A 12,195-nucleotide genomic window follows, 5' to 3' on the forward strand; every position below is an offset into this window, starting at 1 on the left:
TCTTAAGTCATTGAAAGAGTGTAGAGGAGCACTCTGATTAAAGGTAACTTTTGATTTTTTTTAATATAATATTGTTGATGATAAACTTTATGTTACTCTTTCATATATATTATTGTCATATTGTTTAGATTCTATTGTCATGAGCGTTTGTTCTGAATAAAACAAATGATGTAAAGAAATGATTTTTTTAATTAAAAAAAATAATTTATATATAACAAATATAATTTGGTCCCCCAAAATTTTTGTTCAAGTTCCGCCACTGGTTGTGTGTATGAATTTTTTTAAATATGCATATTATATTAATAGGTTGTAACATCCCATTTAATTAATAAACGTAATTAAAGGAAGTGTCACATCAAAATAATATAGTAGCGCTACCTTGAAGTTTAAACATAACTCCTTACAATATTTGGAAAATACTAGGAGAGACCAAGGCACACCACGATGCCAGGTACAAACGAAAACCAAAAACTTAATAGTAGATGATAGAGTATTAAAGAGTAAAGCAGTATATGGGCCATAGCCCTAACGAAAAAGCCCAAATAAAACATGAAGTCCAGTCCAGGCAGACTATGCAGCAGAATCATCTTTTCCCTATTGACCTTGAGTGCCTCTCGCATATGCGCACATCAATAAATTGATGATCATCGCAAAAGGAGAAGAACCACATACAAGACCACCAAACAGGGTAAGCTAGAGTAGAAACAATTTATCAAGCAGTCACATGCTATTACACAATCCAAACAGTATTTATCAACCAATCATGTTATGACTTCTCAAGTAATACACTAGACTTAGACTCGACTCCTCCAGATTACATAAAATCTAGTCAGATTCAGCGGATGCTTGCACTTGTGGTGGATTATCCTGCTCACCCCCGAGCTAAGTGTTACAAGTGGTACAATGTTTCAATCCCCCCCACAAGGTTAGCCCTTAATGAATTTCAGGTTTCCTACTACTCTCACCACAAGAGTCAGTCCGCTCTATGTGAGACTAACTGACTCCTTAGAGCGTCAGGATGTAACCTTACCTTGAATCCTTACCAAATTATATAGATGGGGCACCACCATGAACTCCCACTAACAGGGGTCATGGAATTACGTCCCGACCACTGAAGCACGATCCTGAAATCTCACCTAGAGATTTCAAGGAATTACGTACTGACCACATATTAAATATATTCAAGCAACCAAATAATATTAATCATGCGTTTAAAACCCCATGCCAACCTCTGTAGTCCATCCTCATTCACATTCCATGTTGAATCCATACCATCTCATTCTTCCCAATTCATGAATATAGAATTTCATGTCATACCAATACCATTTCCACTTTAATACTAACCATCTCATTCATTTTACATACTAAGATCCCATCAACATATTTATTCAATTCATAACTACATATATTCCATGCCTTTCTCATACTTCATACTTAAAATATATAATTCAATCAACCAAACAATCCATAACAACCAAGTGAAGAAAACAGCAAGGCCTACAACGAATCTCGCTCAAGCCAGAAGCCCTCGCTTAGGCGAGAGGAGTCCCCTCGCTCAAGCTATAGACCCTCGCTTAGGCGAGATCGCGATAGAGGCCCTGGAAGGTTTTTCGCACGCTCGCTTAGGCAAGCCCTCCTCGCTTGTGTGAGCCCACTCCTCGTCCAAAGGTGAGGTTCCTTGCCTGGGCTGCAACTGCAGCGACACACCTCGAGCTCCCACGCATTCTCGCTTAGGCGAGCATCTCTCGCCTGAGCGAGATAGTACCTCGCTCAAAACGAAAGCCCTCCGCCTGAGCGAGAGCTCGAGCGCGAGCTAAGGTTTGTTTATGCAAGTCTCGCTTAGGCGAGCCAGGGTTGCTTGGGCAAAAATGTCGGGTCTTGCCACTATTCTCCCTGCAACAGTCATACACTCATGCCCAAACAACAATACCATTCCATCCAAACGTTTACAGTAACACATCAACCACACAATCATGCAAACATTGACAAAAGAGCAAGAATCGAACTGACATGAAATTCCTAGCTTCCCTTACCTGGAAAGAGATACTAAGGGAGATCTTGGGCACAAACAGAGATGCACCACAGTTCCTAAGGCAGTTTAGTGAGCTGAAGACGAAGACAATGGAGCAAGGACAAATTACTATGGTTATCCCTAGTGAGAAACACTATGTTCAACTGGCAAACAAGGTGTATGGAGTGAAACAACTTACGCGGAGTGGAACATGCTTGAGCTTGCTTAACCAAGAGTTGGGACCAAACCCTAGCAGAGCTTTCCGTTGCAAAAAGGGGAGAGTTTAACGGCTGTGTTTTTTGTAAAGTGGAGTGAATGGATTAGAGTAGGGCAGATTAGGTCTGAATTTCCCATTGGGCCAGCCCTTAGGCCCAAAAGATTGGGGCAACCCTAAAAATAAAAGGGTAAGGTAGAAAGTGGGCCTTACATATAGGTGATGATATTCTAATCACTACAAGAAAATGTCCCATTAGTAACCAGTTTTAGTGAGCAAAAGTTGTTAGTCACTATAATGACCAATTTAGATACTAATTTATAAAATAAAAAATTATTGATTACTAAAATAACCACTATTATAAATAAAAAATTACAATTGATCACTAATTAATTAAAGACCAATTTAGTAACTAAGTCATTTTGGTAGCTAAAACCTAGGTAACTAATTTTTAGTGACAAATTTTCTTTGATAGCCAAAACCATAGTAGCTAACTTTACAAACCAATTTAGTGACTCAATTATAATTTTTTATTCATAATAGTAATTATTTTAGTGACCAATAATTTGTACTTTGTAAATTGGTATCTAAATTAGTCATTATAGTGACTACCAACTTTTGGTCACTAAAATTGGTTACTAATGAAACATTTTCTTGTAATGAATGTTATTAAGTTAATATACAAAATAAATTTATATGTATTAAGAACAAAGTGAAATGAATGGAAAAAAAGAGAAAATAATTGTTGATAAATAGGAAAAAAAATGGAAGAGAAGATAGACAGTTCCATAGAAAACAAGTAAAAGTAATGTTAATTTTTAAAAATTTAACAAATAATTATATTGTGAAGGATAAAATTGGAATTATGAAATGTGGAAATTAAATAAGAAATCTTTTTCATATGTAGTTATTGCGAAAAGAGGGAATCATTTTTATATATAATTATGCATATCAAAATTTTAGAAAAAGTAAGGAGGAAACAACTTCTATATAAAAAAATAAAAAAATAAAGTAATATAAGCATATTTTTATTTTAAATTGATTATAATATTTTAATTTAATTATTCTAATTTTTAAATAAGGCTTAAATATACATTTGGTCTATATTTTCGTCAATTTTATTCAATTTGGTCCCTATTTTTGTTTTGTAATCAATTTGGTCCTCATTTTTGTAAAATTAATTTGTCAACTCCCACAAACAGTTCCACATTGTCACTATGCTGTTAAAAATTTTAACATCATTTCCTAAAAGGACTTAATTGATCTCAATTTTACAAAAGTGAGGACAAAATTGACCTCAAAACCAAAATAGGGACCAAATTGAATAAATTTGATGAAAACAGAGACAAAATGTATATTTAAGTCTTTAAATAGCTACTTGCTTCATTGCTTTATAGAAGTTCTTATATAAATATGTTAGCAAAAAGGATGTCACCCTACCTTTATGGACACTTAAGCAAAAATACTACAAGATTAAGGGAAGCTCAAGATAAAGATATAGAGTATTTAGGGTGTCAAGTCACTCTGGATAAAGAGGAAGCATAAGAGGAATTATTAGCCAAATCATCTCTCTTCACAAATGAAATCATTTTTTCACGCACAAAATCAATTAAGATTAAAACATAATTAAATTATGTTTCTACAGTTATTCAAAAATAAAAATATCTTTTAAATTGAAAATGATTTTTAAATCAAGTATTCTCTCCCTATATCTTTTCCTAAAAACTATCTTTTCTGTATAGAATAAAAATTGATTTTCGAATTTATTTGATTTTATTTGAATCAATTAAATTATGTTTCTACAATGTTTTTTTTTTAAAAAATATCTTTTGAATTGAAACTGATTTTTAAGTCAAGTATTCTCTAACCATATCTTCTCCTAAAAATCACCTTTTTTTTTTTTGCAGAGAATAAAAATTGATTTTCGAATTTATTTGATTTTATTTTTGAATTAATTGAATTAATTTTGTTAAGAAAACTCAAGTAAAACTCTTTAAATAACCCAACTTGAGAAAGAGAAAAATACAACACACCACTATTGACTGGAAGCATGAAAATATTGATTAAGTTTTTGTCTCTATTATTCAAGTTGGTTGAGAAAATTCACTTGTGAAAGGAGCTGACTGTTGAGCATTCTGTCTTTGTACTCTTATTTCACCCTAAACCCTAAACCCTAAACACGAAATAAAGCTAAAATAAGCAGATATGAAGAAGATACAAAAACCCTAACTTCCCTTACCTTTTCAAAAGCTACTGTGAGAGGTTTGGCATGAGTAGAAAAGACACCCAACTCTTAGAACATATTCGCGAACTGGTAACAATGGAATAGATTTAAAAAATGGGGTTACCCAAGTGAACCCTAGCTGGAAACAAGCCAACAAAGCTAGAAAAAGGAAAGTATCAGATGAGAAATAACTTACGCATAAGAGAAAAGGGTTTGAGCTAGCTTGACCAAGGTTGAGGCCAAACCCTAGCAGAGCACTACGCTCTCAGCTGAGGGAGGAAGGTGATGAGCAGTTTTCTGAAAAGTGCAGAATGGAAAACGAATGGTTAGCAAGGGGGGTCTTGGATACCCTATGGGCCGGCCCTTAGGCCCAACAGATTAGGGCAAGTCCTTTAAAATTTGGGGCAGTAAATAAATGAGCCTTACATTCTTCCCAAAAAAAAAAAAAATTTTGACCTCAAAAATGAAGACTCACCAGGAAAATAGATGTGGATAAGACTTCCTCATATCCTCCTCTAACTCCCAAGTAGAATCACCTGTCCGCCGATCCCAAATGAGTTTGACAAGACTGACTGGTTTTCCACGGCGTTCCTCAACTCGGCTATCCTCCAAAACAACGGGTGGTACTTCCATGGTGAGATCCTCCCTGATCTATACATCTTCGGCTTCCAACACATGGGATGGGTCAAAGATGTACTTCCTCAATTGTGAGACGTGAAACACTAGATGAAGATTTGCCCAACTAAGGAGGTAGGGATTTTTCATAGGCCAATAGCCGAATCCCCCTCGAGATCTAATATGGTCCAAGAAACTTAGGAGATAGCTTTCTTAAGTGGATAGCCCTTCCCACACCGGTGGTTCGGGTCACCCTCAAGAACATGTGATCTCTAGCCGCGAATTCCAAGGGTCTCCTCTTGCGGTCTGCGTAAGCCTTTTATATACTCTAAGAGGCTTGCATCCTATCTCTCACCATTCTCACCTTTTCTGTAGTCTGTTCCAGTAGCTCTGATCCAACCAATATTGCTTCCCCATCCTGATACCAACACAAAGGGGTCTTACACTTCCTACCATAAAGAGCTTCATATGGCACCATGCCAATGCTCGCATGGAAACTATTGTTGTACGTGAACTCTATTAAAGGCAAAACTTCATCCCAAGCACCCTGATGATCCAGCACACATGTCCTCAATAAGTCCTCGAGCGACTGGATCGTCCTCTCAAACTAACCATCGGCCTGGGGATGATATGCTGAACTCATGGTCAACCTGCTACCCAAAGCACTCTGTAGCATCTACCAAAACCTTGAAGTGAACCGTGAGTCTCTATCTGAAACTATGCTCGACGGTACCCCATGCAACCTCACTATTTCTTTAATGTTCAACTGGGCCAACTTGGCCATATACATCCTCAGATTCATTGCCAAGAAATGAGCATTCTTGGTCAATTAGTCCACTATAACCCAGATCGTATCATGACTTCTAAAGGTTCGTGGCAAATGGGTCACAAATTCCATAACTATCCTATCCCATTTCCACACGGGTATGTCCAACGACTGTAGAATTCAACCGGATCTCTGATGCTCTACCTTCGCCTTTTGACAAGTTAAATAGGCTGACACAAATTGAGCCACATCCTTCTTCATACCCGGTCACCAGAAGGTTTCTTTGAGATCTTGATACATCTTAATCATGCCAGGATGCAAACTAAGACGACTTTTATGCCCTTCCTCAAAGATTAACCTTTTCACCTCAACATCATCTGGTACACATATCCTACCTTGGAATCTCAATACCCCTTCACCAACCAAGGCAAACTCATTCGCTTCATCTGATCCGAGCTGTTCTCTCACTGTTGTCAGACTAGCATCTGCCAACTGTCTTTCCTTGACTAAGTTTAGGAAGTCAGTAGATATAGTTAGAGTACTACATCTTATGAACTCAGATCCTAATTTCACTTGTAGCTTAATGTCCTTGAGTTTCTCTAGTAGTTCCACCTCTTTAATCATAAGGTGTGCAGTATCCACTGTCTTCCTACTCAAGGTATCTGCTACCACATTTGCCTTCCCCGGATGGTACAAAAGTTCAAACTCATAGTCCTTCAAGAACTCGATCCACCTCCTTTGTCTCATGTTCAACTCCTTCTGATCAAACAAATACTTGAGGCTCTCTTGGTCACTGAATACACGAAATTGAGCACCATAGAGGTAGTGCCTCCAAATCTTCAAGGCAAACACCACAGCTGCCAACTCCAGGTCATGAGTGGGGTAATTCTTCTCATGCACCTTAAGTTGTCTCGAAGCATAAGTCACCGTCTTCTTCTCCTGCATCAACACACAACCAATCACCAGATGAGAGGCATCACAGTAAACCTCAAAGGGTTTACCCACATAAGGGATGGCCAACACTGGAGTACTCGTCAACCTCTACTTAAGCTCTTGAAAGCTTTCCTCACACTTATCCGTCCAAGCAAATGGTTGGTCCTTCCGGGTAAGCTGTGTTAGAGGCGCCACTATCTTGGAGAATCCCTCTATGAACCTCCTATAGTAGCCAGTTAGACCCACAAAGCTTTTGATCTCTATTGTCGACCTGGGACTTTCCCATTTTATCACCGCTTCAACTTTTGTTGGATCCACCGCTATACCCTGGGTAAATATCACATGTTCCAAGAACTGCACTTCTTCCATCCAGAACTCGTACTTGGACAATTTAGCATACAACTGCTTCTCTCTTATAACTCTAAGCACCAACCTCAAATGTTTTGCATGTTCCTCCTGAGTCCTGGAGTAGATGAGTATGCCGTCTATGAAGACTACAACAAACTTATCCAAGAATGACCTAAAGATTCTGTTCATGTTGTCTATAAACACAACTGGAGCATTGGTCACGCCAAAAGGCATAACCACGTACTCGTAGTGCCCATATCTAGATCTAAAGGCTGTCTTCTGCACATCATCTGCCTTCACCAAGATCTGGTGATACCCCAACCGTAAATCAATCTTTGAGAACACTGACGCCCCATGAAACTGATCCATCAGATCATCTATCCTCGGGAGGAGGTATTTATTCTTGATAGTCATCTTGTTCAATTGCCTATAGTCCACACACAGACGTAAACTCCCATCTTTCTTCTTCAGCAACAACACTAGTGCTCCCCATGGTTAAGTACTGGGTCGAATGAATTGCTTCCCCAATAATTCCTCAATCTGACTCTTGAGTTCCACCAATTTCGCTGGGGCCATACGATACGGAGCTATCGACACTGGACCAGTCCCTAGTACCAAGTCAATAGAGAACTCCACTTCTCTACTGGGAGGCAACCCTGGTACTTCCTCCGGGAACACATCCTCAAATTCGTGTACTACTGGTATGACAAACTTCTTTTCCTCTTTCTCCATCTCTAGTTGTGTGAAGATAATGAAGCATTGCGTGCCATCTTGTATTTCCTTCATAACCCCTTGGGACGACAACAACTCAGGCTCCTCTAAGTTAGGGAACAATAGTCTCTTCCCCCGACAATCTATAAGAATGCGATTGGCAGAGATCCAATCCATCCCTAAGATCACCTCCAACTCTTGTAGAGGTAGGCATATTAGATTCACTTTGTATATGTGCCCCTCTACCTCCACCGGACACCTAGCACATAAGGACGACGTTCTGACCAAACCCGACGCCGGAATAGATACCACAAGGTCAGATTGTAGTTCACACACCGACAGACCCAACTTTTCCACACAAGTTTCTGACATAAAGGAGTGTGTCACTCCAAAATCATACAACACGCAACAGGATTTACCAACAATCATACAAGGTTACCTGAGCCTACTGCCTCTACTCCAGTCATGACGTATACCCATGCCTATGCCTGAACCTATATGGTCCTCCCACCCTCTACTATTGTGGGGGTTGGGTTTCCACCTCCACCCTCATCTTTTCCATGACCCCAGCCTTCTCCACCAAGGCTGCAAAATCCTTGATGGATAGCGGGGCCACCATCAAACGAATATCTCCACGGAGGTCATTCTCGAATTTCTTGCATCGTCACTCTTCATCCAGCGGCATGGTGTAGAAATGACTGAGGTGCTTGAAATTCTCTACATACTCAGCCACAGACTTGTTCCCTTGAGTTAATTGAAGGAACTCCACCTCCTTAGCATATTTGACGCTTTTGGGAAAGTACTCGGAGAGAAACTTCCTCCTAAAGACATCCCAAGTAACTGGCTCCCGCCTTTCCTCCATGATGGACTTCATGTTGATCCACTAATGTTCAGCCTCTCTCGTGAGCATGCACACTGCAAAGGCCAACCTACTCTCCTCGGGGCACATCTTGGCATCACAAATTCTCTCAATGTCCTTCAACCACTGATCTGCGACATCTGAAATGGTCTTGCCATCAAACATGACTGGATGATGCTTCAAAAAGTCTTCCAAACTCCATTCCCGATGGAGAAGTCGTGGTTCAGGACTGTGAACAAGGGTAGCGGTCTTGTTCTCCTCCAACTGTCGGAGGGCCTCCATATGCTGCCTGTGGGCATCCTCAGCAGCCACCCTTGCAGCCTCCATCTGCTGCATCACCAATTGTTGCTGCTCTAAAGATGTTGTCTGGCGTTGCATCGACGCCTCATGTTGTTGCATCATGTTGGTACTTTGTTGAGTTAGGGCTGCCACCATAGCCTCTATCGCCCTTAAGATATCTGGTGCGTCGCCTTGGGAAGATTGAGGATTCCTACGCGGAGGTGCCATTTCACTGGGCACACAAGAAAACCATTAGTCAAACTTGATTAGATGAAAAACTTAGCTAGCAACACTAAAGACCCAACGAAAGCTAAGCAAGTACACTAAACCACAGACACTACAACTCAACATGCTATTCAAAGTCAAGAATACATAACAGACATCCAAACATGTTAAAACAAGCAAAGTTAAGACTTTAAGACTCGGCTATCCAGATACATATAATAAGGCACCACCACGAGACCTTTGTGAAATTATGTCCTAGTCATGAGGCACCACCACAAAACCTTCATGGAATTACGTCCTTACATGAGGCACTAGCATGAACTCTCACCACGAGGTTCATGGAATTAAGTCCATTAGATTAGGCATCACCATGAACTCTCCCTAGGAGCATCCATGGGATTACATCCATTGGATGAGGCACCACCATGAGCTCCCACTATAAGAGTCATGGAATTACGTCCTACCCATACCTTGTCAGTGTTTTACAAATCAATCATAAAGTTCCCATGCATACCAATATCACGTCAATTCATAAAAATAACCAACCATACAAACATATATCATACCAAGCTCATGCCAAACACATCAATTTCCAATCCATACAATCAGGTATTTCATGCATATTCACATACTTCATACTTTAAATAGGGTACTCTAACCAATCATACAACCAACACCAAAGAGAACATGAAAAAGGACAGAAGTTCCTGCACTAGTCTCGCTCAAGCTAGGGACCCTCGCTCAGACAAAAGGGGTCTTTCGCTCAAGCTGCAGGTCCTCGCTTAGGCGAGACTGCCAACAGAAAACACAACAGGGTTCGCGTGTTCTCGCTTGGGCGAGACCTCCTCGCCTGAGCGAGACCACCCCTCGCCCAAAGGTGAGGTCCCTCGCCTGAGCTACAACTACATTGAAACACCTCAAGCACCCACGCGTTCTCGCTTAGGCGAGCCTCTCTCGCCTGAGCGAGATGACCCCTCGGTCAAACGAAAGCTATCCGCTTGAGCAAGAGCTCGAGCAGAAAATCTTGGGCGAGTTGTTGTTAATCTCGCCCGGGTGAGGCACACTCGCTTGGGCGAGAAAACCAATACCCACCACTGTTCTTGCGTGCAACAATCAAGTATTTGCAAACCACACTCATTTATTCATAATCCAAACAATCACAACAGGTCCCAAGCATATCAAACACGAAATAAAGGTAAAATAAGCGGAAGAAGATACAAAAACCCTAACTTCTCTTACCTTTTCGAAAGCTACTGTGAGGGGTTTGGCATGAGTAAAAAAGACACCCAGCTCTGAGAACAAATTCGCGAGCTGGAAACAGTGGAATAAATTTAAAAGGGGGTTACCCAAGTGAACCCTAGCTGGAAACAAACCAACAAAGCTAGAAAAAGGAAAGTATTGGATGAGAAGTAACTTGCAGAAGAGAAAATGGTTTGAGCTAGCTTGACCAAGGTTGAGGCCAAACCCTAGCAGAGCATTACGTTTTCAACTGGGGGAGGAAGGTGAAGAGCAGTTTTCTGAAAAGTGCGAAATGGAAAACGAATGATCAACAAAAGGGGTCTTAGATACCCTATGGGCCAACCCATAGGCCCAACAGATTAGGGCAAGTCCTTTAAAATTTGGGGCAGAAAATAAATGATCCTTACAAGAAGGACTAAATCCACGTATTTCTAAAGATGAATGACTAAATTAGTATAAAGTTTTGAAGAGGGACTAATTCCAAAATTCACTGAAACTTGAGGGACAAAAACGTATTCAATTCTTTAAAAAACTTGTGGTTAAGTCGATTATTAGTTCCACGAAATTTAATTGTGTAATTAATATTAATTGAAGATTGAAGTCATAGTTAACTCTCACAACTTCAATATTTACGTAGATTTCATTGTGTCGTTCCACGATTTTACATTCCCAGGTCAAAAGTCGTATCATAGAATATCGATTTCTTCACAATGAAGTTGCCAAGGAGGCATGATTGTGCCTAGTAGGCATGACTTATCCTTACAAGATTTTTGTTTTTAAAGAAAAAGGTGAACCTACATCCGTTATTTTGAAAGCTTATGAACACATATTGGTAAAAAAAACATCTTCATGGTTTCCTAACTTTTTATTTCTAGTTGCCTCTTTTCTTCTGGTTGTCACATCCTCCTCTCATTTTTTTAATCTTTCCATTAATGTAAAAGGTATTGATAAGTACAATTTTAAATTATTAAAAATTTTATACTAGTTTTTAACTAATACATTTTTAATATTCGCTAATATTTATTTTATAAAGTTTAATATTAAAATTTAAATTACTCGATTATCTTATTTGATTGGTTTAAGAAAAGAGATAGTTTGATCTTATAGTTTGCTTATATTTATTCTATATAAGTTCTCTTTAGAGTCATTCTTTTTTATTTTTTACAATTCGACTCACAGGTTTGTGCTATATTGGGTTTAAAAAAATTCAATTTTTTAAATGTGTGTTAAATTAAACATGACTTACTTAATCTGTAGACTAAATATGTTTTAAGCCAAGTTGAAAGTGTGCTCTGTTAAAATAGACATCGCTTATATTCACAAACAAGAAGGGGGTGTGTGAATTGATTGTTTCAAAAATTATCCCTTTTTACTTTCAAAAACTTTATTCAAGATTTTCTTTAATCGATTAATAAAGCATAAGTAAGATGCGTAATTTTATGAAGCCTTTACAATAATCAATGTATGCAAAGATAATGAAGGAAGAGATAAAAGAAAACAAATTTTATATTGGTTCGATTCTTGAAGAATCCACATCCAATTTCTAGCAACCTTAGCTAGAAATTCACTAATCAATTAAAAGTTACGTTTACAAGATTCACCTATGTAAAACATACATTCTAGACAACTAAGAAGTTGAAATACACTTTCAAGAATTTCAATTAAAAGTAATGCTACACACAATTACTTTGATCTTTCAAGATTTTACATGTTCATCGTAAGCCAAGCAAGAAAAGCCATTAACCAATCAATCCCGTATAAATCTTGATGA

The sequence above is a fragment of the Vigna unguiculata genome, chromosome 9, assembly GCF_037176805.1.
Source record: "Vigna unguiculata cultivar grain cowpea cultivar isolate G323 ecotype 2 chromosome 9, ASM3717680v1, whole genome shotgun sequence".
Classification (NCBI taxonomy): Eukaryota; Viridiplantae; Streptophyta; class Magnoliopsida; order Fabales; family Fabaceae; genus Vigna; species Vigna unguiculata.